The 25,190-nt window shown below is 46.5% G+C and overlaps 1 protein-coding gene across 2 annotated transcripts in view; it reads left to right on the top strand.

The window, feature by feature from the left end:
• BAHD1 (bromo adjacent homology domain containing 1) overlaps window positions 1-25,190 on the top strand; it is a 331,169-nt gene that overhangs the window by 272,357 nt on the left and 33,622 nt on the right. The window lies entirely within an intron of this gene.

Here is a 25,190-nt window from a genome sequence, read left to right as displayed (position 1 = left end):
TCAGAATAGTGCAGAAATGAGGATTCTTTTCATTGCAGTGATCTCCTCCTTCACATAGCAAACAAACCATAGAATGCACTTCAGTGGAAGAGCCTCCTTTAACCATATCAAATGAGGTTTTTTTTTTAACCTTCCTTTCCCAGGAAAGTTCAAGATGAGGAATGACATAAATTATAAACACATAATTTTGAAATATAACTTCTTTGTTTTTGCTTTATAATTCAAGATTGTCATGATAGTTAGAATTGAAAAACAAAAAATCTCACAAAAAGGAACCATTCGCATAGCAAAGAAATAGAATCATAATAGGGCCAGTGTGCCCAAAACAGGACAAAAATATGATTTCAACAGAAGTCGATCATAATGTTAGGCAGAAGCTTACAGAAATAACAGACTATTATAAAATTATCCTATTTCTGTACATGCAGAAATGCCTTTGGTCAAAAATGGGTACTTATCATTCTTGAGACTTTAGATAAGACAGCTGACAAGGAACAAACAAGTTTGTGATAAACACTACATATAACTAGACACACTGAAACAGACCTGGAAACTTAGATGATGATCTTAGAGGTGGGGCCAAACGAGTAGTCAGCATAGAACCATGGGACGTTCCTATGTACACAGACTAGCAAAACAATGACCATATGGCCAAGTTTCTTTCCACATACATCTGCAGCTTCTTGCAATACTATACCACAGGCTGCCCTTTCTGTAAAAAAAAACAACTTCCTCCTCCTTTGAAAAATGGCCAAACACTGGATAATGCACTTATACTTTTACACAGACATTTCATAAAATCAAATGCATCATGCATGCATATATATTAACCGGGAATTGTATGCTTACAAAACAGCAGGTGTAAATATGTTTGGGTACTTTCTGTGGGATCATTTTCAAAGAAAGACTGTGTGCATATTTTTCATTTGAAAACTGATGTAAGTTATGCATGTATTCAAAGCAAATGTGAGAAGGCCTGTTAACCTCAAATGGAGTGTTTTTTAGTAGACTACCTTGGTTCATAGCAGTACCCATGGATTCTAAACACTTTTCAAAGACAATAGTCATGACGGTTTTCTTTGAAAATTTGCATATATAGACAGGTTCCATGGTACTTTGAACCTTCTTCTGTGGACAGAGGAAGAGGAAAAGTACACACATGGATTGAAAATTCAGTTCTGCATTCATACTTAACTCTAGCAGTTACTCCCAAACTAAACTGGAGTAGAGCTCCAGAGCCCAACCCAAACCCAGGATCTTCAGTTTCTGCTGAAATCAAATCTGCAACTGAAATTGGCCACTCGGTTTCAGCACAAATCGAAACTGTAAATTAAACTCTTCCCCTCCCCCACACCAGACTAAAAAAAAGTTCCCCTCACGAACTGAGTTGTCCCCCCTCCCCCGGTAGGCTCTACCTTAGGAAGGCCTGGTGGTCTAATGGAGTCTTTGGGGGCAGGGAACGAACCTCACTTATTCTTGCCCCATGCCGCTGTTCTGTTTGCAGTGGCTGCCGAGACTTCCCGAGGTAGCCTCACCAGACTGCCACAGGAGGTCCCGGCAGACATTTTGCTATTGAAGCCAAGGGGAAAGTGAGGGGAGAGGAGTGAGTTTCGGGTTTCAGCCAAAAATGCACAGGCATTTTCAACCTGAACCTGGATTTCGGTCCGCTTTCGGTGCTGAATCCGAAACTCGGTTGGCCGCTATAGAGCTCTGTACAGTTGTTGAGGGGGGCAAGGGAGGGTGGATTTAAGGGGTGCACAATAAGATGGGATAAAGATAAAAATGTTCTAAATTATTGGAATTTGGACTATTAGTAGGTTGTCTTTGGAAATTTCTTTTCCTTGGAAGTATGCAACAGTCATGTTTATTAGATAGCAGGATTGACTTTGAGGTGACTGGATTTTGAAGGAGGAGGATGTGGATGTTGACTTTCCCTTTTTGTCTTCTCTCTGTGCTTTTGAGTAGAGAGATATGGTAGCCATGTTAGTCCACTTTTAAAGGTAATCAATAGAAATAAAACATAGAAAAGAAAATAAGATGATAACCTTTTTTATTGGACTAACTTAATACATTTTTTGATTAGCTTTTGAAGGTAACCCTTCTTCATCAGATCAGAAATAAGCAAATGCTGATAAATAACAGTATATATATAAGTGAAACATCAAAGCATTCCATTGACAGTTCTCGGGATGAAGGTGGGGTGGGTTAGGTGAAAGACAGGGAGAGCTGGGTGGATGAGGGACAGGGAGATATGCATGGTGATAAGAGGGTGTGACAAAGCAGTAGAATGTTATGGTTTATAATGGGCTAGAAAACTCAGATCTTAGTTAAGTCCTGTCTGGTGGGTGTCAAAAAATTTAATCATTCTGACTTCAAAGGTCTTACATTCCTGGGTTGTCTTAAAGTTTCCTTTTAGTATTCTCACCATAAAATCATTAATGCAGTGTTCTGGTTTTGGTTTTGTAAAGTGCTGCCCCACAGAGCATCCTGGTTGGCACTGGTATTTTTCATATGATGTCTATGTAAAATAAATCTCTTCAGCATCTGACTTGTTTCTCAAGGAAAGTGTTAGTTCTATTGTCGCATCCAAATAGTTGAGGTTGCCCATTTTCAAGTCCTTACTCAAAGCCCATCTCTTCTCCCTTGCTTTTGGCGCCTAACCACCTTCCCCATTCATGATACCTACACTGACTACATAGTTTATTACCTTTAGATTATAAGCTCTCTTGAGCAGGGACTGTCCTTCCCCTTGTTTAAAATTGTACAGCGCTGCGTAACCCTAGCAGTGCTATAGAAATGCTAAGTAGTAGTAGATGATTAAGCCAGTAAGATTCAATCCCAGGTAGTGATTAGTTTGTGCTGTGCTTCTAGCAAGCGTAAATGAAAGGCTGTTGTTGCCTGTGTCTTGGTTCTCTGGTTGGTACAAAGACAGTTATTTGTTGTATCAGCTGCTGAGAGCTTGCACAGTGCACATGTAAGTCTATACATTAACAGTGACATAGGTCATCCACATGTGTGAAGCTCCTTGTATTGCTTTGTGTAGTTGATATTACAGAGGTAACTTTATAATGGGTTACCTAGACTGAGAGGGCAAGAAGGCAATAAAATATCTGCACTAAATCATGCCTAAAGTGTAGCTGCAAACATTTTATGCATGCTCAAAGACAGGTGCAAAGTACATGCATAAAGAGTGAGTTGTCCCAGAACATGCCTACCCCAGGGTTGCATGAAAATCCATATGTTTTGGTCATTGTGCATACATCTTATGCATGGAGTAATTTTATGAGATTTTATATATGTATACTGTGATATATGCCTGAAAATGCCTTCATAAAATTACTATCCTACTGTATGTTGAAAAGGATTGTTAGCATTCTGTCCTGTGGGAGGATATTTGGTTGTCTTCTCCAAGGGTTCCATTTCTTGTACAATTCTGCTTGAAAGTACTTCCACAGATTAGGTGATCCTCACTATACAATAATTGTGTGTCATATCTTAGACTCTCAAGAATAAGCGAAAACAAACAAAAAAAGCACGTCCACAACAAATCTCACAAATCATAAAAGGATACTCTTATGGAGAAGTGGGCTAATACTGAATTTTGCTGATTTGTGGTTTTTCTGAACCTAGTACATCAGGACATCAGTATTTACCTATGGATAAGTGGACTAAGCTAAAAGCCAGTGAATGTTGCAGATTTTTGCACATGATTGAATTGGCCAAATGGACAGCTGGGCCAACCACCTCAGGTGTGAAACATGAGTTAACCCATATATCCATAAGACAATCCAAATTTCCATTACTTAGCTTCCCACTATTCCAGAATCTGTGGGATAGTTGTGTCCATCAACCAGCAGGTGGAGATAGAGAACTGCAAACTGAGCTGAGACATCTCTCTCTCTCTCTCTCGGCATCCAGTCCAGCTCCTCAGTATTTTCTATCTTCAGCAGGTAGATGGACACACTTTTCAGCCTCTGGTTCTGGATGATTTGCTCCAGGTCTAGTTGGTCAGCTGATCCCCAGTTGAGCTTTGCGGGTGGCTTGAGTCTTCAGAATCATATGTGGAGGTCTTCAGATCCCTGTCTGTGATGCCCCGCAAACTTACTTCTTTCCTCACTTCATCTCTCACCTCTTTCCTGGGGCTCTTTCCTGATTCTGTCTCATCTGTGGTAAGACTTGTGGAAACTGTAAGCTTGGGGGAGCAGCGGGCAGTGGTAAGTCCGACTAAAGTTTGACTTTGAGCCATTTGGAAGTCTGTAAGTTCTACTGCTTGTCTATGTAAATCCAGAGGAGCTGGCCTGGATGCCATGAGAGAGAGAGAGAGAGAGATGTCTCAGCTCTGTTTTCAGTTCTCTATCTACACCTGCTGGTTGATGGACACAACTACAACTATCCCATAGGTTCCATAGGTTCTGGAATAATGGGATGTACTAATGGAAAGAAAATCATCAGGTAAGACCAAAGTTCCCCATAAAATATTTAGAATTGTGCTCACTGTGAAAGAAGTTTCTGATAGACTGAAATGTTTGAATTAAAAGTACCGTGATATTTTTAAGATCATTGAGTTGGTGGTGGTCTCCCTGAAAAAGTTGTGAAACATGGTCTAGATGCTATGCTAAGTACAATTTTTGAAATGTTTTGGAGTAACATAATTGTTCAGTGACTGTATATGAACTGTCTGATTACTTTATTTGAACACTTTTTTGACACATTTGGACACTTATAATTTGTGCAATGATTATGTTCATGATAGTAGATGAGTTCTAGTCAGTCTCATAATATGAGCGTAATTCTAATTATTTTATATTTATAATCAATTTTGTTTTATTCCAGTTCTTCTGTACCACTTTTATATATTTTCAAAATGGTTTACAATAAGATTAAATATCCTATCTAGATATAATATATAATTCAAATCTTAATAGAACTTTGAAGTATGATTTCACAAGGTGAACAAATAGGTTTTTAGAACTTTATGAAAAAGACTATAGTTAGATTTCAATCTTAAAGATACTTGTGTACTATTCCATATTTTAGGGCCCTGAAACGAAAAAGAATGTTCCCGGATAGATTTCAGTTTTATTTCTGTTATTGAAAGAATGTCAGGTGTCAAATTATTTTGAACTTCTCAACTGTCCTCTTTAACCTAAAGGAGGTATTAATTGACCTACCATGACCGAGTTCATACCATAAACACGTTTTGTGCATATGACAAGCAATAAACTGAATACAGGATTCCACTCTTAACCAATGCAGATCTATTAAGAGAAGACTGACTGCACTAAATTTTCCTAGGCCATATATCAAATGAGCAGCCGTATTTTGTAAAAGTTGAGGGTGATACATTTGCTGTTTGTTAATATTGCAATATAATGAATTGCAGTAATCAAGTAGAGGAATTAAGGTCGCTTGTGCAATTATTCAGAATCCCGACAAGCTCAAAGAGGATCTAATTACATGAAGTTTATATAGATGATTAAAAAAAAATTTCCTCACAAGAAAATCTGGGGGGTTTGATGTAGACACATCTTGGACTCTGGCAAGGAAGTTTAGATATTTGACTTGCATGTGCTGCTGAGTGCTGTATGTACATGGCACCTGGTATCACCCCATTCTCAAATCCATCTTCCGTATGTTGGGTGATATCGATTAGTGGCGGATCTACCATTAGGCCAACTGAGTTGGGAGCCTCAGGCGTCACTCTCCCCTTCCCCCCTCAACCCTCTTCCCACGTTTACCTTATTTTTTTCATTTCCAAAAGACAGCAGCGATTCCTGTCCTCTTCTTGCTACTGCGGCCCACCTCTTGATGTAACTTCCTGTTTCCTCAGAGGCGGAATGCAGTAGAGCAAAGAAGCCATTGCCATCAGCAGGGCAGCCTATGGGAATCTCTGCTGCCTTTTGGAAAAGAATAATATAAGGTAAATGCGAAGAAGAGGGTTGAGGAGGGAAAGGGGGAGATGCCAGACCGGGTGGGGGTGGAATCTCATCTCTGCCTCAGGCGGCAGATTGCCTCGGGCCGCCCCTGATATCTAGCATTTGGTTTTGCAGTTCTTCCCTCATCTAAATCTTACTAGATGCTTGGTTAAAGACAATTGAACGTGAGGTGTTTATAAATCTTTTAATAGAGGTGACATAGGACTGTTGTTGGCCTGAAGGAATTCTTCCATCATCTTGATAGAAGCATTTTGTGGGCTTGTTGGTATAATTTAGTTATTTTAAGGACTGATGAGCAGAAGTGCTGACATCACAACTTCTGTCAGATTCCTGAGAATTCTGCTGCAATTCTTGTCACCAACAGTTTAAAATGATTTAGGGCTGCCGTTTTATAAACCATTTATTCCTTAGAGACTGACACCATCATGGATTTTCATGTACCGCACACCTGCTCTCAGCTTTTCCTTGAGTCTTCCTTGCAGATTAATCCAATCTAATATGGATGTTTCTGTTATGCTTTACCTAAATAGGCTGTAGGCGGATCACAATAAAAATGGGACCGATCCCATTGAGTTACTTTAGCTTACATGTAACACACACACTCTGCTCCATACTCAAGGGTCCTTCAAATATTGGAGAGCTGGTTGATGGCCTAGAAAGAAGCAGGGCAGGTCTGCCACCGGAGCTTAAAGTAATTCTGAACTCAAGAGTTGCTCATGCCGATCTCGCATCTGGCTCTTTTATGATAGTCTGTTTCAGGAGTAGTAGCTGGAGTCCTGCCTTTATGGCGAAGAGGAAGAATAATCACAAAAGGCAGCAACTTACTTCCAGCGACACTCCCCTGCTGTCCTACAGGTTATCCAAAGGGGCTGGGCCAGCCCCTTCAGACATGCAGCTGTGTGCCACAAGCATTGCATGCTTTTATGGTACTGGAGGTAAAGGGCGTCAACCGCTTGTTTTGTGAGGGAATTTTTTTCAGTTACAGCCAAAATTCACCGCTTGGTTTCAGTGGAAACTGACACAACCTCTTGACTGGGAACATCCCCCACTCCCGTCCCTCTGCTGCTGCCGCTGCCCCCCCCCCCCCCCCCCCCAAATATAAGAAGCTTCCCTCCTGGACCCACACACATGTTAGGCCGCTGACCCCCCAGGCCTACCTTACTGTCCTAGTTGGCTAGTAGCAAGTTGGGGCAGGTCCTCAGTCACTCTTGCCCATCCCATGGAGGAAATTAATAGGAATCTATAAATTACAACTAAAAAAACTAAAACAACTACACTTTTTCCTTAGCTTCCCTCCAGACTGGCCTAGGATTGGACTGATGGGTTGTGCACATCTTCCAGCAGGTGGAGACTGAGAAACATCTGACTCTAGAGAGCCAATAAGAGCCCTGGCCATGTGACCCAACCTTAGTATTTTCTCAGTCTCCAGCAGGCAGGAGGTGAGCCCATTAGTCTCTCTCTCTCTCTCTCTCTACCTACTTGGAAAAAAATTAAAAAAAGGGATTGTTACGTTCTGTGCCTGGGGAATCTTGTTGAGAGGCTAGGAGATAAAGGTCTTTTCTTCTCCAGCTTCTAGGGTGGTAAACTCGGGGGTTCCAAGGTCCCTTCCCCTATCCTCCCCATCTTCCTTTGTTGTCAGGGAAGGGCCAACCCTTTCGGAGAAAGGTGTTTTAGCCTTTGGGAGAGGCAGCCACTTCTTTAGTTGTAAAACAAACAAACAAAAAGCTCGAGTCAGAAGTTTCTCAGTCTCCACCTGCTGGAAGGCGTGCACAACCCATCAGTTCAATCCTGGGCCGGTCCGGAGGGACTAAAGGAAAGCAAATTAGCAGGTAAGGTCTAATGTCTCCTTAGTTCACGCATTGGTAGCACTTAGAAAATGAACTATTAACTCCATTGCAGCATTTATTAACTACTAACTTGATGCCGTCAACAGCTTTGCTCATTTTTTTTAAATTGAAAAATATTAGACACTCTCTTAAAACAGGATGTTAGTAGCGAACCTGAATTTTTAGACTATAATGCCAGTTTACAGGAAGGGATTATAGCTGAGAGGAATTGGAGTATATTCAAAATCCCTAAATTTTCTTTGAGTCATTTATGAGAAAGTATTCCTTCTCATACTGTGCTCTAGACCATTGTTCTAATTCAGTATTACATTACAGTTCTCTGTACTTTAAGAATTATGTGTTTGCCTACATTACATCTATTTTTGCCATCGAGGCAAGAAAAATTCTCCTCATGCCTATACCAAAGAATGCCAAATTAAGTCCCGCAGAGGTTATAAATTATCGATTAATAGCATCTATTCCATGTCTTACCAATGTTACGGAGGGAGTAGTGGCAAGTCAGTTGACAGATTATATTGAACTGCATAATACACTTCCCCCCTCCATTATCAGGATTCAGAAAGTACTTTAGTACTGAGACACTGCTAACATCCCTGTATTCGGAGGCCAGGTGAGAAATTGGTATGGGCCGTAGAATCCTTATGCAGTTTGATATGTCTGCTGCATTTGATCTTGTTGTTGACCATAACGTTGCACTGAACCTATTAACACAGTATGGCATCGCTGGCCCTGTGTTGGACTGGTTTGCAGTTTTCTTTAAAGAAAAAGTCAAAGGAAATCTGAATCCGTCTTTTGATTCCTTCTCATCAAGCAGATGAAGCCATTACGTATGGGTTGTGTCCATCAATCAGCAGGGGGTGATAGAGAGTACTCAACTTTTCACAGTGCCTCATGGCCAGCCAGCTCCACTGCCTCTTCAGTATTCTCTATCTCCCCAAGCAGGGTGGCTGCAGCTTCTTCGAGCTCCATCAAAAATCTGCCTGGGGGTGGCTCCTGGCTTGCCAGTTGTTAGCCGGGGTGTTAGAGGCTATAGCAGCTTCACTTTGAAGGCACATAGGTTAGCCCTTTCCCTGCCTTACCCATGCCCCCGTGGATGTGGACATATTAGCTTGCTTTTCCCTGTCCTTTCCCACTCAGTGGATGCAGGCACATTGGTTTGCCTTTCCCTGCCTTTCCCACTCATCTGAGCCTCCGGAGTTCATATTACCTCTGCTTTCCTCACAGCATTAAAAAAAAAAAAAAGGAACAGAGGTTTTCCTTTGATTCTTCTATGGGACCGGAGCTGTGATACTCGGTCCGGTGAGGTAAGAGTGTTTTCTAACTCCTCCAGGGTGGGCCTGCGATAGTTGCGTTTTTGGCGCGAAACCGCCATTTTGAATTTTCCTGCCGTTTTCGGCGATGGCTGCAGAGAATGTAAAGCGCTGTTCCCGGTGTGGCAAGCGCAAATCAGCAGCGGGGCTCTCTGTAAATCATGCTGTACAGGTGTAAGAGCCAGCCCGAGCATGGCGAGCGATGATTCTTCCCGCTCAGAGCTGGCAGCGGACGCCATTTTGAATTCTCCGCATGGCGCGGCCTCCATAGAGACGGAGAGCCCTGAGACCGGGGGGGGGGGAGGGAACCTCGAATTGAGGCTATTTAGGGAGCAGCTAGCCCCGGACGGGATCTGGGTGCCCAGGGCAAGTTTTTCTCTCCTGATTTTGTGTTATTATTGCATAAAGCATACATGCTGAAAAGAGCTCTCCCTCAAGGGTCGTCTGAGGCCCCTTCTATTGTCCCCCCCCCCCCCCCCCCCCAGTGGATTCTGGCCTGGGACTGCCCGCTGAGGCTATTTTCCCTGATAATTGGCATAAAGAAAAGCGTAGAAGGGCTAATTCCCCTTCAGATTGTGGTGCACCTCCCCCCCCCCCCTCCATGGTCGGGCTGTGAGGATTCGGAGAGTTCTGGCAGGTCTTTGTGGTCTGAGGAGCCAGAGGCAGGTGCAGAATTACCACAGGATCTGGATGATCCCTCCGCGGTGAGGATTTTCCACCGTGATGAGCTGCCAGCGCTTATTTCAGATGCCCTACAGGTCCTTTCTATTGAAGAGCCTGACAGTGGCACGGCCTCCTCTGTGAATCCTAGGATGGCTAGTACCAAAAAGCCTGCTCCAGCCTTTCCTTTGCATGACTCCATCCAAGAGCTTATTTCCGCTCAGTGGGCTGACCCCGAGGGACCTTTGAAAGTTTCCAGGGCTATGGGGCAATTATACCCTCTGCATGAGGAGCATTTTGCTCGCTTTGCAATGCCTAAAGTAGATGCCCTAGTCAGTGCGGTGACAAAGAGAACTACCCTCCCTGTGGAAGGAGGAGTTGCCCTGAAGGATATACAAGACCGTAGGCTGGAAGCAGCACTTAAACGGTCCTTTGAAATTGCAGGTCTTACTGTTCGGGCGTCTGCATGCAGTTGTTATGCTGCTAAAGCCTGCCTGGCGTGGTTGCAACAGGCAGTGGAACAGCCCGGAGATGGAGCGGAGCCCTTCTCGGATGTGGCTCCGCGGCTGGAGTCGGCCTTGTCCTTTTTGGCTGATGCCCTTTATGATATTGTCAGAGCTTCGGCTAAACAAATGGCAGTAGCAGTGGCGGCTCGCCATCTTATTTGGCTACGACATTGGGCAGCGGACATGGCCTCTAAGCAAAGGTTGGTGAAGTTGCCCTTTCAAGGCCTTCTCCTATTTAGTGAGGAGTTGAAAAAAAAAATTGTTAAAGGCCTGGGAGATCCTAAACCCCAGCGCTAGCCCGAAGATAGGCCGAGGCCTTCCTCCAAGGGCCAGGCGGTCCACTCCTCTTATAGACCTCGCTTCCGTGAAGCTAGAAGGTACCGCCCGGGGCGCTTTGCTGGGTTCACTTCTCGTGCCCATTTTTCAGCAGAGGAACTCCTTTCGCTCGAACAAGCGTTCCGCAGCCACCGGCTCTAGGCCTGGAGTTCAGGGGCGACCCTCTCAATGATGGTGCGCCGGCCCCCTCCTCGCTTCCTGTCATCGGAGGACGTCTTTGCCGAGGAGTGGGCCAATATTTCCTCAGATCAGTGGGTTCTGGACCTGATCAGAGATGGCTACAGAATAGAATTCAACGCCCCAGTAAGAGACGTGTTTGTGGAGTCCCGATGCGGTTCTACTGCCAAACGGGCGGCGGTAGAGGAGACTTTGCAAGGTCTAATTCAGTTAGGGGCCGTATCCCCGGTACCCCCGCCGAACACGGCTACGGCCGATACTCCCATCTACTTGTGCCGCGAAAAGGGTGGGTCTTTTCGCCCTATTCTGGACTTAAAAGAATTAAACAAGTCCCTGAGAGTGCGGCATTTCCACATGGAAACCCTGCGCTCCATCATTGCTGCGGTACAGCCAGGAGAGTTTCTCACGTCTCTAGACCTGAAAGAAGCTTACCAATTTGCACATACCAATTTGGCCCCCGCACCAGAAGTTTCTGAGGTTTGCGGTGTTGGGAAAACATTTCCAGTTCCGGGCCTTGCCTTTTGGCCTTGCCACAGCTCCCCGAACCTTTTCGAAGGTAATGGTGGTAGTAGCTGCTTTGCTCAGGCGAGACGGTATCAGGGTTCACCCGTACCTAGACGACTGGCTTATCAGAGCAGACTCTGTAACAGAGAGGTATCAAGCTACAGCCAGAGTGGTCTCAGTACTTCAATCTCTAGGCTGGGTCGTCAATATGGCCAAAAGTCACCTGACCCCCCTCGCAATCTCTAGAATATTTGGGGGCCAGGTTCGACACAGACTCGGGCTATGTATACCTACCCGAGCAAAGGTGGTGCAGTCTTCAGAATCAGGTCCGTCTGCTCCTGAGGATGCTCCGCCCACGAGCTTGGGACATTTTCCAGCTGCTGGGATCGATGACAGCCACATTGGAAGTGGTGCCCTGGGTGAGAGCGCACCTGAGACCTCTACAGTATTCTCTACTTCTACGATGGTCTCCAGTATCTCAGGATTATCAGTGCAGACTTTCTTGGCTCCCTGCGGCCCGACTCAGCATGGAGTGGTGGCTCTCAGACAGCATGCTGCGGTGAGGAATGCTGCTGGCGCTCCCCGATTGGTGTCTAGTAGTGACAGATGCCAGCCTGAAGGGCTGGGGCGCACATTGCCAGGGGAAGCATGCCCAGGGTCTATGGACACCCGAGGAGTCAGAGTGGTCCATCAACCGCCTGGAGTTGAAAGCGGTGTTTCAGGCGCTTCTGGCCTTTCAAGGGACCCTGGAAGGATTGGCTGTCAGAGTGATGTCGGACAACACGACAGCAGTGGCCTACATAAATCGACAAGGCGGCACTCAGTGCCGAGCACTGGCCGCGCAGGCTGAACAGATTTGCCACTGGGCCGAGCTGCATCTTCAGTTTCTGTCGGCAGCTCACATTGCAGGTCAGAGCAACATGCAAGCCGATTATCTAAGCAGGCATCAGATCGATCCAGCAGAATGGGAACTAGCAGACAAAGTATTCCTGCAGATATGTGCCAAATGGGGCAAGCCCGTGATGGATCTTATGGTGACAAGTTCAAATGCCAAAGTCCCATGCTTCTTCAGCAGACGGAGAGATCCTCGCTCTGCAGGGTTGGATGTCTTGACTCAGCCCTGGCCTCCGGGCCTACTATATGTGTTCCCTCCGTGGCCCTTGATAGGGCGCGTGCTCCTGCGGATTCGGCTGCACCCAGGAGAAGTGGTCCTCATCACCCCGGATTGGCCCAGGAGGCCTTGGTATGCGGAACTCTGACAGATGCTAGTGGAGGCTCCCCTTCCTTCACCTCTAGTACCGAACCTGTTTTCACAGGGCCCGGTAGCCATGGAGGACGCCTGCCGCTTTGATCTTATGGCATGGCGATTGAAAGGGCGCAATTGAGGGACAAAGGCTATTCAAACACAGTCATTTCCACTCTCCTGCAGGCCCGCAAGCGTTCCACTTCTGTGGCTTATGCCAGGATTTGGCGCCAGTTTGAGTCTTGGTGTGCTTCAAAAGCGATCCCACCCATGCGGGCTCCTGTTTCACCGATTCTGGACTTTTTGCAGGATGGTGTACAAATAGGCTTGGTCTATAATTCCCTGCGGGTGCAAGTGGCAGCATTGGCCTCCCTTCATGGTAAGGTTGAAGGCTTGTCTTTAGCTGCTCATCCAGATGTGGCACGGTTTCTTAGAGGGGTGCTTCGGCTCCGGCCTTCCGTGCGAGCACCCTGTCCAGCTTGGAACCTGGGGCTAGTTTTGAAGGCCCTACAGGTTTCTCCTTTTGAGCCGCTTCGGCGAGTATCGGAGACAGATTTGACACTAAAGGCCGTTTTTCTTGTGGCCATTACTTCGGCGACACGGGTGTCAGAGCTCCAGGCGCTGTCCTGTAGAGATCCATTTCTGCAATTCTCAGAGTCCAGGGTCACGGTTCGGACCGTGCCTTCCTTCATGCCTAAGGTGGTTTCAGCTTTTCACCTAAACCAGCCTATTTTCTTGTCCTCCTTTGATAAGGAGGAGTTTCCAGAATCTTTTGGGCAGTTGCACCTGTTGGATGTGCGCAGGACTCTGCTGCAGTATCTGCGAGTTACTATCTCTTTCAGGATGTATGATCATCTGTTTGTTTTGCTATCAGGTCCTCGCAGAGGGTCTCCAGCATCTAAAGCCACTATTGCCCGCTGGCTCAAAGAAGCTATCTTTTCAGCTTATCTGCTTGCCGGCCGGTCTCCGCCTGTAGCCTTTAAGGCACATTCTACCAGAGCGATTTCTTCCTCTTGGGCTGAAACTGGAGCACTCTCTCGTCAAGACATATGCAGTGCAGCAACATGGGCTTCTAAGCTCTCTTTTGCCCATTACAGGCTGGATGTGGCTGCTAGGAGGGATGCGCGTTTTGGAGCACAAGTGCTAGCGCGTAGTGTGACCTGTTCCCACCCTATATAGGGATTGCTTGTTACATCCCATACGTAATGGGCTTCATCTGCTTGATGACAAGGAAGGGAAAATTAGGTTCTACCTTGGTAATTTCTTTCCTTTAGTCATAGCAGATGAAGCCATGAGCCCTCCCTGTATGATTGTCTGTATGCTGTGAATCTGTTTCAGGTTCTGTTCTTGTTTCCTGAAGTTCCTTCCTTTGGAGAAAGTTGGAAAACAGTCTTCAGAATTCATGTTCACTTATAGGAGGATGAGTTTATTCCCTCCAGGAGGTTGCGTGTATCCCCTCCAGTTATACAATAAGGAGGACGAGTTTATTCCCTCCAGGAGGATGTGTTTATTCCCTCTTTTTGAGTTCATGTCCTTGTTAAGGGGCCATCGTTCGCTGTGAGGAAAGTTCATGTTATTCCCATTGCGGTTTGCCATACTGCTTTGGAAGCTTCAAATACTGAAGAGGCAGTGGAGCTGGCTGGCCATGAGGCACTGTGAAAAGTTGAGTGCTCTCTATCTCCCCCTGCTGGTTGATGGACACAACCCATACGTAATGGCTTCATCTGCTATGACTAAAAGAAAATTACCAAGGTAAGAACCTAATTTTCCCATAGGTATCAGAGTGGAGTCCACGGGGGTCTCCTATACGTTTTAATTTGTTGATGGCCCAATTAGCTGTTTGATTACTGTCTGTGGGTTACAACACATACATATACACAGGTTATGTGACTATTGCCATAATATTTGATACATTATTACATCTTGTATCTCAGTTAATTGAGGAATGCATTAATATCTCTAGCTGGGCAAATGCTTTCAAATTGAAATTAAACAATGATAAAACAAAATTCTTAGTATTGGTAAATTCTCATAAACCTTTTTTAGAAACCTTTGATTCAATTCAATGTACTTTTTTTTTTCAGTTACAAAAATAGTTAAATATATTGGGAGTCATTTTTAGTAGAACTTAACATTTGAACCTCAAATCATTGACAGTGAAAGCCTTTAATGTCGTGAGAAAATTAAAGAGAATTACATAGTAACATATAGTAACATAGTAGATGACGGCAGAAAAAGACCTGCACGGTCCACCCAGTCTGCCCAACAAGATAAACTCACATGTGTCGTTTTTTGTGTATACCTTACCTTGGTTGGGAAGTAGGGATAGTGTTGGGCAGACTTATACGGTCTGTGCCCTGAAGAGGACAGGTACAAATCAAGGTAGGGTATACACAAAAAGTAGCACATATGAGTTTATCTTGTTGGGCAGACTAGATGGACCGTGAAGGTCTTTTTCTGCCTTCATCTACTATGTTACTATGTTTGATTTGTACCTGTCTTTTTCAGGGCACAGACCGTATAAGTCTGCCCAGCACTATCCCCACCTCCCAACCACCCGCCCCGTCACCCACCACCGGCTCTGGCTTAGATCCTTTTTTGATCAGTCAGTTTACAGATTACTGATATAGTCTCTAGTTTCATCACACTTGGATTATTGTAATACTAGTGAAAAAGGCCCGTTTCTGGATCGAATGAAATGGGCGCTAGCAAGGTTTTCCTGGGAGTGTGTATGTTTGAGAGAGAGAGCCAGAGTGAATGTGCGGGTGTGTGACAGAGTGAGATTGTCTGTGTGACAGTGTGTGTGTGAGAAAGAGAGTGTGTGGCAGGGCCCCTTCCCCTGTTCCTAATGCCCCTCACCCTGTTCCCTACCCTCCTTTTCCTCCTCCTTCCCACACTTTGGGTTCCTTAAGGCTTTCAAAAGTCTATGTACCCTCGTGGCCCTAACGCCCAGTATCCGGATACCCCACCGCTTTCCTCCTCACCCCTCCCCCAAGATGTAATACTTTCACGTCCTTCATTTTTTTAAAAAAAGTGTCCTATCTACCATGTGTACAAATGCCCGGCATTCAGATTGTGTTTCTCTCCTAAATTTTCATTTCTTTCATTCATTCAGAACTTGCCCCCCCCCCCCCCCCCCCCCCCGAACACTTTTGGTTCCTTCAATCTTTTAAAACTCTCCTATGTACCCTGTGTGCTAATGGCCAGCATTGAGATTGTTTTCCTGTCCCAAATTTGCATGTCTTTCAGTCATTCACAACTCCCCCCCCCCCCCCCCCCTTCTCCAGTTTAACACTTTCGTTTCCTTCAGTCTTTTAAAACTCTCCTATCAACCCTGTGTCCTAATGGCCAGCACTCAGATTGTTTTGCATTGCCAAATTGTCTGTCACTGATGTCACTGAGGTCAGTGCGTGCCTGCCTAGCAGACCACTTCCGGCAGCCACGGTCCCAGGCACATCCTGTTGGAGGTGAGAATTATTATATAGGATTCTGTATGTAGGTCTAAGTGAGGGTCTTCTTCGAAGACAAAACACTGTAGCAAGGTTAATTTATCGTTCCTCCAAGTATTTACCCGCTTCTCCTTTTTTGAAGAAGCTGTATTGGCTTCTGGTGAAGTCACACTTACTGTTTAAACTCTGCTCTATGACCTTTTTGATTTTGCATGGGTTTGCCCCGTTACATCTGGAAAGCTAATACACCTTTCAGTTAAAAACTCTTGCCTCTTATTGCAGTGCCCAAACCCAAGAGATGTGATTGATCTATATATATCTATCAAAGTCTTGTTTATTTGAACTTTTTCCTATCAGTCATTGCACTGGTGGAATTTATTACCATCTATTCGGCAAATCTCACATTACACTTTATTTAAGAGGGCTATTAAAACTTATTTTTATGATCCATTTAAAAAAATTTCCAGATGGCTTATTCGTTTTAGTATAAATTGATGTATTTCCAGGATATATCCTGCTTCTTTACACTGTTCAACTCATTGGACTCTTCGAGGCTTTTGCGGTATAGAACTGTTAATGTATATTGTATTGTGTCCTCAGTCAAAATGACTGCCACAGCTTCCAGTGGCAGTCTCACAAGATTGATGATAGATGTCGTGGCAACCATTTTGGGATTGGAGCCGGCACAGGTAAGAGCAACCGCAAATTGTTCCTGCCCATGGTTGGCTCCATCTGCAGTCACTCTTACCTGTGTCAACTCCAATCCCAAAATAGCTGCCAAAATCTCCAGTGCCAATCTTGCAAGACTACTGCTGGAAGTGGCAGCAGCCAGAGCCATAGGACAGAAGAAAAGGTTTGTGTTAGCAAAAAATACACCAGCATTTTTTTTTTTTGCCAAAACCAAAACAAGACAATGCAGATTTTGGCCTGGTTTTTGGTGCCGAAACCCATATTGATGACATCGGGGGGGGGGGGGGGGGGTTGATGTCCTGGGCAGTTCAGATCTCAGGCAGACCACCTCACTTTCTTCCCTTGCAAACAATACCCTATGAGTACATAAGTAATGCCACACTGGGGAAAAGACCAAGGGTCCATCGAGCCCAGCATCCTGTCCACGACAGCAGCCAATCCAGGCCAAGGTCACCTGGTGAGCTTCCCAAACGTACAAACATTCTATACATGTTATTCCTGGAATTGTGGATTTTTCCCAAGTCCATTTAGTAGTGGTTTATGGACTTGTCCTTTAGGAAACCGTCTAACCCCTTTTTAAACTCTGCCAAGCTTAACCGCCTTCACCACGTTCTCTGGCAACGAATTCCAGAGTTTAATTATGCGTTGGTTGAAGAAAACTTTTCTCCAATTTGTTTTAAATTTACTACACTAGTTTCATCGCATGCTGCTTATCTGCCAATTAGCATGCACTATTAAATGCTTAATGTATTTCAGTAAACAGGTCTCTAAGAATATTTACTTAAGATGAGTCCCTAATATGTGATCTATTTCAAGTACAAAAGACCATAGAAATTAAATAAGACCGTCAGCTAGCTCCAGATTTTCAGGATCATCCAGTCCTGGATTTACAACACTGCATGCATGGACTCGTAGTTTTGCTTTTCTTAGGAAATGTGTTGTGGTGCTGGTTCCCAAATTTGTCCTAGGGCCTTTGAGCCAATCAGGTTTCCAGGATATTCACAATATATATGAGTGGCACAGATAGTGCATGCACTGCCTCTCTTGTGTGAAATGTTTGCTGAATATCCCCTGGGACAAGCCTGGTAACTGCTGCTCTAGTGAAAGCAAAACTACAGCTCCCTGCATGCAATGTAGTAAACCCAACTCCTACCAGCAGGCAGCCCTGTTCCAAAATGGAACCAACACCTGACCATTTTGGGGGGGATGTAAGGGGGAAGATATTTACCATGTCTACTATTACTACTACTATAAATCATTTCTATAGCGCTACCAGTCGTACGCAGCGCTTCACAGTTCAACATGAAGAAAAGACAGTCCCAGCTCAAAAGAGCTTACAATCTCTAAATCAGGACAGACAGGACAAATAAGAGATAAGGGAAGGACAGACAGATAGGACACATAGGGAAAGGGACTACTGAAGAGAGGAAGACAAGATAAAGGTTACGAGCAGGTGACAAGTTAGGAATTAAAAGCAGCATCAAACAGGTAGGCCTTTAGCCCGGATTTGAAGGCGACCAGGAATGGAGCTACACGTAATGGCACAGGCAGTCTATTCCAGGCATAGGGTGCAGCGAGATTAAAGGAACGGAGTCTGGAGTTAGCGATGGAGGAGAAGGGTGCAATTAGGAGAGATTTGCCTAATGAACAGAGTTCCTGGGAAGGAGTATAGGGAGAGATGAGGGTGGAGAGGTAATGAGGGGCAGCAGAGTGAATGCACTTATCTCTGTATATAAAAGGCAAGACCAACGTTCTATGAAGCCTCCAGCCGGAAGTGTGAAGGGGGCGAGATATCCGGTTTCCCTATGAGTTTCTGCCCCGCCTCTCTGTAACACAGTCAGTGAAGGAAAACAGCAGAGCACAAAATCAAATCGCTGGCTCTGTAACAGTGAAGGACTCAGAGGGGGGAGGGGAGAGAGGCCAGAGGGCAGGGACACACACACTCCCACATGCACACAGAAGAAAACATTGCTAGCCCCCGTTTCATTTGCATCAGAAACGGGGCTTTTTTTACTAGTAGGTTAATAAGAGGAGCTTGAACTGTATACTGAAATGGATAGGGAGCCAGTGAAGTGACTTCAGAAGAGGGCAGATATGGGCATAGCGACTCATGTCCACTCATTACAAGTACTTGCAGTGTTTTTCTGCACAAGTTTGATCAGATTGTCAAACAAAAGTAGATGTGACTACGGGGACCTTTCCCTTGTGTGTATGGTGTTGCTATTTTATATGATTGATCTGTGCCTTTCCTTTATTTTAATTGTTGTTCCTTTCTTGCTGTCCTCGTTTTGTCTATTTTATTGTAAGCCACTATGGTCTGAGTATTGTAACAGCAGTTAATCAAATCTTTTAATAAACGTAAACTTCCTTATCATCAAGCAGATGAAGCCATTACGTATGGGTTGTATCCATCAACCAGCAGGGGGAGATAGAGAGCACTCAAATTTCACAGTGCCACATGGTCAGCTAGCTCCACTGCCTCTTCAGTATTCTCTATCTTCTCCCCATGCAGGGTGGTTGCAGCTTGATCAAGCTCCTTAAAAAATCTGCCTGGGGGTGGCTCCTGGCTTGCCAGTTGTTAGCCGGGGTGTTAGAGGCTATAGCAGCTTCACTTTAAAGGCACATAGGTTAGCCCTTTCCCTGCCTTACCCATCCCCCCAGTGGATGTGAGCACATTAGTTTCACTTTTCCCTGCTCTTTCCCACTCTATACTGGTGGATGCAGGCACATTGGTTCGCCTTTCCCTGCCTTTCCCACTGTTCTGTACCTCCGGAGTTGATTTGATTGCCTCTTTTGCTGTTTTCTCTACTTTACTCACAGCGTTAAAAAAAAAAAAAAAAGCAATAGGTTTTCTTCAGTTTCTACAGCGTGACCGGAGCTTGTATTACTCGGTCCAGTGAGGTAAGAGTGTTTTCTGACTCCTCCGAGGAGGGCCCGCAATCGGGATGTTTTTGGCGCGAAGCCGCCATTTTGAATTTTCCGCCGTTTTTTCGGCGATGGCTGCAGAGAGTGTTAAGCGCTGTTCCAAGTGTGGCAAGCGCAGATCAGCAGCGGGGCTCTGTAAAACGTGCTGTTCAGGCGTAAGAGCTGGCCCGAGCATGGCGAGCGATGATTCTTCCTGCTCGGTGGAGCTGGCAGCGGCCACCATTTTGAAAGCACCATATGGCGCGACCCCCGCTGAGGCGGAGGGTCTGGAGACCGGAGGGGGCCCTCAAATTGAGGCTGGCCAAAGAGCTACTAGCCCCGCTGCCCCGGACTGGAACCGGGTGCCCAGGGCGAGTTTTTCTCTCCTGACTTTGTATTATTGCTTCATAATGCATATATGCTTAAAAGAGCTCAGCCACAGGGGTTTTCTACGGCCCCCCTTACTGCCCCTCCGGTGGATGCAGGCCTGGGATTGCCCTCTGAGGTGTTTTTCCCTGATAGCTGGCCGCAAGAGAAGCGCAGAAGGATAAATTCCCTTTCAGATAGTGGCGCACCCCCCTTCCCCCCCCCCCATGGTCAGGATGTGGTGACTCTGAGGGGTCTGGCAGGCCCTCGTGGCCAGAGGAAACAGAGGAAGATGCAGAAGGGCCACTGGATCCAGATGATCCGTCCGCGGTGAGGATTTTCCACCGCGAGGAGCTGCCAGCGCTTATTTCAGATTGTCTTACAGGTCCTCTCTATTGAAGATCCTGGGAGTGGCGTGGCCTCCTCTGGAAATCCGAGGATGGCAAGTACCAAAAAGCCTGCTCGAGCCTTTTCTTTGCATGACCATCCAAGAGCTTATTTCAGCTCAACGGGCTGACCCCGAATGACCTTTGAAAGTTTCCAGGGCTATGGGGCAATTATTCCCTCTGAGTGAGGAGCATTTGGCTCGCTTTGCAATACCTAAGGTGGATACCCTAGTCACAGCTGTGACAAAGAGAACTACCTTCCCGGTTGAAGGAGGTGTTGCCCTGAAGGACATGCAAGACCGTAGACTGGAATCAGCACTTAAACGGTCCTTTGAAATTGCTGGTCTTACTATTCGGGCATCTGCATGCAGTTGTTATGCTGCTGGAGCCTGCCTGGCATGGTTGCAACAGGCAGTGGAATAGCCCGGTGATGGAGCGGAGCACTTGTCTGAAGTGGCTCCACGAATGGAGTCGGCCTTGTCCTTTTTGCCTGACGCCCTTTATGATATTGTCAGAGCTTCAGCTAAACAGATGGCTGTAGCAGTGGCGGCTCACCGTCTTCTGTGGCTACGGCATTGGGCGGCAGGCATGGCCTCTAAGCAAAGGTTGGTGAAGTTGCCCTTTCAAGGCCTTCTCCTGTTGGGTGAGGAGTTGGAGAAAATTGTGAAAGGCCTGGGAGATGCTAAACCCCAGTGCTTACCCGAGGATAGGCTGTGGCCTCCCTCCAAGGGTCAGGCGGTTCACTCCTCTTATAGACCTCGCTACCGCCCGGGGCATTCTGCTGGGTCCACTTCTCGTGGCCGGTTTTCAGCAGAGGAACTCCTTTCGCTCGGACAAACATTCCGCAGCAGCAGGCTCAAGACCTGGAGTTCAAGGGCGACCCTCTCAATGAGGGTGCGCCGGCCCCCTCCTTGATTCCTGTTATAGGAGGACGTCTTTCCCTCTTTCTCGAGGAGTGGGCCAAGATTACCTCAGATCAGTGGGTCTTGGACCTGATCAGAGAAGGATACCGAATAGAATTCGATGCCCCGATAATAGACGTGTTTGTGGAGTCCCGATGCGGTTCTGCCGCCAAACGGGCGGCGGTAGAGGAGACCTTATAAGGCTTGATTTACATTGGGGTGGGTTCCCCCGGTGCCTCCCGCCGATTTCGGCTGCGGCCACTACTCCATTTACTTTGTGGTGCCGCGAAAAGGTGGGTCTTTTCGCCCTATTCTGGACTTACAAGAATTAAAAAAGTCCCTAAGAGTGCGGCGTACAGTCGCGGCGTACAGTGCGGCGTACAGCCAGGAGAGTTTCTCACGTCTCTGGACCTGAAAGAAGCTTATTTGCACATTCCAATTTGGCCCCCACACCAGAAGTTTCTGCGGTTTGCGGTGATGGGAAAACATTTCCAGTTTTGGCCCTTGCCTTTTGGCCTCGCCACATCTCCCCGAACCTTTTCCAAGGTAATGGTGGTAGTAGCTGCTTTTCTCAGGCGAGAAGGTATCCGGGTTCACCCGTACCTAGACAACTGGCTCATCAGAGCGAACTCCGCAACAGAGAGCCATCAAGCTAAAGCCAGAGTGGTCTCAGTACTGCAATCTCTGGGCTGGGTCGTCAATGTAGCCAAAAGTCACCTGACCCCCTCGCAATCTCTAGAATATTTGTGGGCACGGTTCGACACAGACTCGGGATATGTATTCCTACCCGAGCAAAGGCGGTGCAAGCTTCAGAATCAGGCCCGCCTGAGGATGCCCCGCCTGCGAGCTTGGGACATTGTCCAGCTGTTGGGATCCATGACGGCCACCTTGGATTTGGTGCCCTGGGCGAGAGTACACCTGAGACCTCTGCAGTATTTCCTGCTTCAACGATGGTCTCCAGTATCTCAGGATTATCAATGCAGACTCTCTTGGCTCCCTGCGGCCCGACTCAACATAGAGTGGTGGCTCTCGGACAGCATGCTGCGGCGAGGAATGCCGCTGGCGCTCCCCGATTGGTGCCTAGTGGTGACAGATGCCAGCCTGAAGGGCTGGGGCGCACATTGCAAGAGGAAGCATGCCCCGGGTCTTTGGACACCCGACGAGTCGCCTAGAGTTGAAAGCAGTGTTTCAGGCGCTTCTGGCCTTTCAAGAGACCCTGGAAGGATTGGCTGTCAGAGTGATGTCGGACAACAGTGGCCTACATAAACCGACAAGGCGGCACTCAGTGCAGAGCGCTGGCCGCGCAGGCCGAACAGATTTGCTACTGGGCCGAGCTGCATCTACAGTTTCTGTCGGCAGCTCACATTGCATGTCAGAGCAACGTGCAAGCCGATTATCTAAGCAGGCATCAAATCGATCCAGCGGACTGGGAACTGGCAGACGAAGGGCCGCGCAGGCTGAACAGATTTGCCACTGGGCCGAGCTGCATCTACAGTTTCTGTCGGCAGTTCACATTGCAGGTCAGAGCAACGTGTAAGCCGATTATCTAAGCAGGCATCAAATCGATCCAGCGGAATGGGAACTGGCAGACAAAGTATTCCTGCAGATATGTGCCAAATGGGGCAAGCCCGTAATGGATCTTATGGCAACAAGCTCAACTGCCAAAGTCCCGTGCTTTTCAGCAGACGGAGAGATCCTCGCTCAGCCAGGTTGGATGCCTTGGCTCAACCCTGGCCTCTGGGCCTCTGGTATGTGTTTCTTCCGTAGCCCTTGATAGGGCGTGTGCTCCTGCGGATTCGGCTTCACCCAGGAAAAGTGGTTCTCATTGCCCCTGATTGGCCCAGGGGGCCTTAGTATGTGGACCTTCGACAGATGCTAGTGGAGGCTCCCCTTCCTTTACCTCTGGTGCTGAACCTGTTGTCACAGGGACCGGTGGCCATGGAGGACTGCTGCCATTTTGGTCTTACGGCATGGCTTATTGAGAGGGCGCAATTGAGAGGCAAAGGCTATTCCAATAATATTATTTCCACTTTCCTGCAGGCCCGCAAGCGGTCCACTTCCGTGGCTTATGCCAGGATCTGGCGCCAGTTTGAGGCTTGGTGTGTTTCAAAAGCGATCACACCCATGCGGGCTCCTGTCTCGCCGATTCTGGACTTCTTGCAGGATGGTGTACAAAAAGGCTTGGCCTATAATTCCCTGCGGGTGCAAGTGGCAGCATTGGCCTCCCTTCATGGTAAGGTTGCAGGCGTGTCTTTAGCTGCTCATCCAGATGTGGCACGGTTTCTTAGAGGGGTGCTTCGGCTCTGTCCTCCTGTGCGGGCACCTTGTCCAGCTTGGAACCTGGGGCTAGTTTTGAAGGCTCTGCAGGGTTCTCCTTTTGAGCCGCTATGGCGAGCTTCAGAGAAAGATTTGACACTAAAGGCCGTTTTTCTGGTGGCCATTACTTCGGCGAGACGGGTGTCAGAACTCCAGGCGCTGTTCTGTCGAGACCCATTTCTGCAATTTTCAGAGTCCGGGGTCACGGTTTGTACCGTGCCTTCCTTCATGCCTAAGGTGGTTTCAGCGTTTCACCTAAACCAGCCTATTTTTCTACCCTCTTTTGTTAAGGAGGAGTTTCCAGAATTCTTTGGGCAGTTGCACCTGTTGGATGTGCGCAGGACTCTGTTGCAGTATCTGTGAGTTACTAATTCTTTCAGGACCTCTGATCATTTGTTTGTTTTACTATCAGGTTCTCGCAGAGGGTCTCCAGCGTCTAAAGCCACTATTGCCCGCTGGCTCAAAGAAGCTATATTTTCAGCTTATCTGCTTGCCGGCCGGCCTCGCCTGTAGCCTTTAAGGCACATTCTACAAGAGCGATTTCTTCCTCTTGGGCTGAAACTGGAGCACTCTCTCTTCATGAGATTTGCAGTGCAGCAACATGGGCTTCGAAGCTCTCATTTGCCCGACATTACAGGCTGGATGTGGCTGCTAGGAGGGATGCGCGTTTTTGAGCAATATAGGGATTGCTTTGTTACATCCCATACGTAATGGCTTCATCTGCTTGATGACAAGGAAGGGAAAATTAGGTTCTTACCTTGGTAATTTTCTTTCCTTTAGTCATAGCAGATGAAGCCATGAGCCCTCCCTGTATGATTGTCTGTATGATGTGAATCTGTTTCAGGTTCTGTTCTTGTTTCCTGAAGTTCTAATCCTTCCTTGGGAGAAAGTTGGAAAACAGTATTCAGGATTCTTGTTCACTTATAGGAGGATGAGTTCATTCCCTCCAGTTCATGTGTAGGAGGTTGAGTTCATTCCCTCTAGGAGGATGTATTCCTTCCCTCCTTTTGAGTTCATGCCCTTGTTATGGGGCCATCGTTCGCTGTGAGGAAAGTTCATGTTATTCCCATTGCGGTTTGTTATACTGCTTTGGAAGCTTCAAATACTGAAGAGGCAGTGGAGCTAGCTGACCATGTGGCACTGTGAAATTTGAGTGCTCTCTATCTCCCCCTGCTGGTTGATGGACACAATCCATACGTAATGGCTTCATCTGCTATGACTAAAGGAAAGAAAATTACCAAGATAAGAATCTAATTTTCCCATTTCCACCTGTGCTTTGGGGCACACACACTTTTTTGGATTTAGTTATATTTTCAGAAGTACGTGGATAACTGGACGCTCCATCCCCAGGAAAGTTTCCAATCCATCCCAGTTAACATTGTTGCCTAAAGGCTCTATTATCAGAACAGCTGTTTAATTAAAGCCCATTTCCACGAGTGGGGCACTCTTTATATGCTTTCTCTCACAACTTTCTAAGAAGACCAGTATGTCCAAATAGCAAAAAAAAAAATACACCTGCCTTAAGCCTGAACTTAAATATTTGTGCTTATTTTATATTTTAGTTAAATGACCCCATAGTTGTGTATTTATAAGAGAGGCTAAAAATAGGGTCCTTCCTTCCCTGTTGACCTAGGCACCCTGTTAAAAAAAAAAAAAAA

The sequence above is a fragment of the Microcaecilia unicolor genome, chromosome 9 (genome assembly GCF_901765095.1).
Source record: "Microcaecilia unicolor chromosome 9, aMicUni1.1, whole genome shotgun sequence".
Classification (NCBI taxonomy): domain Eukaryota; kingdom Metazoa; phylum Chordata; class Amphibia; order Gymnophiona; family Siphonopidae; genus Microcaecilia; species Microcaecilia unicolor.
This window is presented reverse-complemented; position numbering and strand designations above follow the sequence as displayed.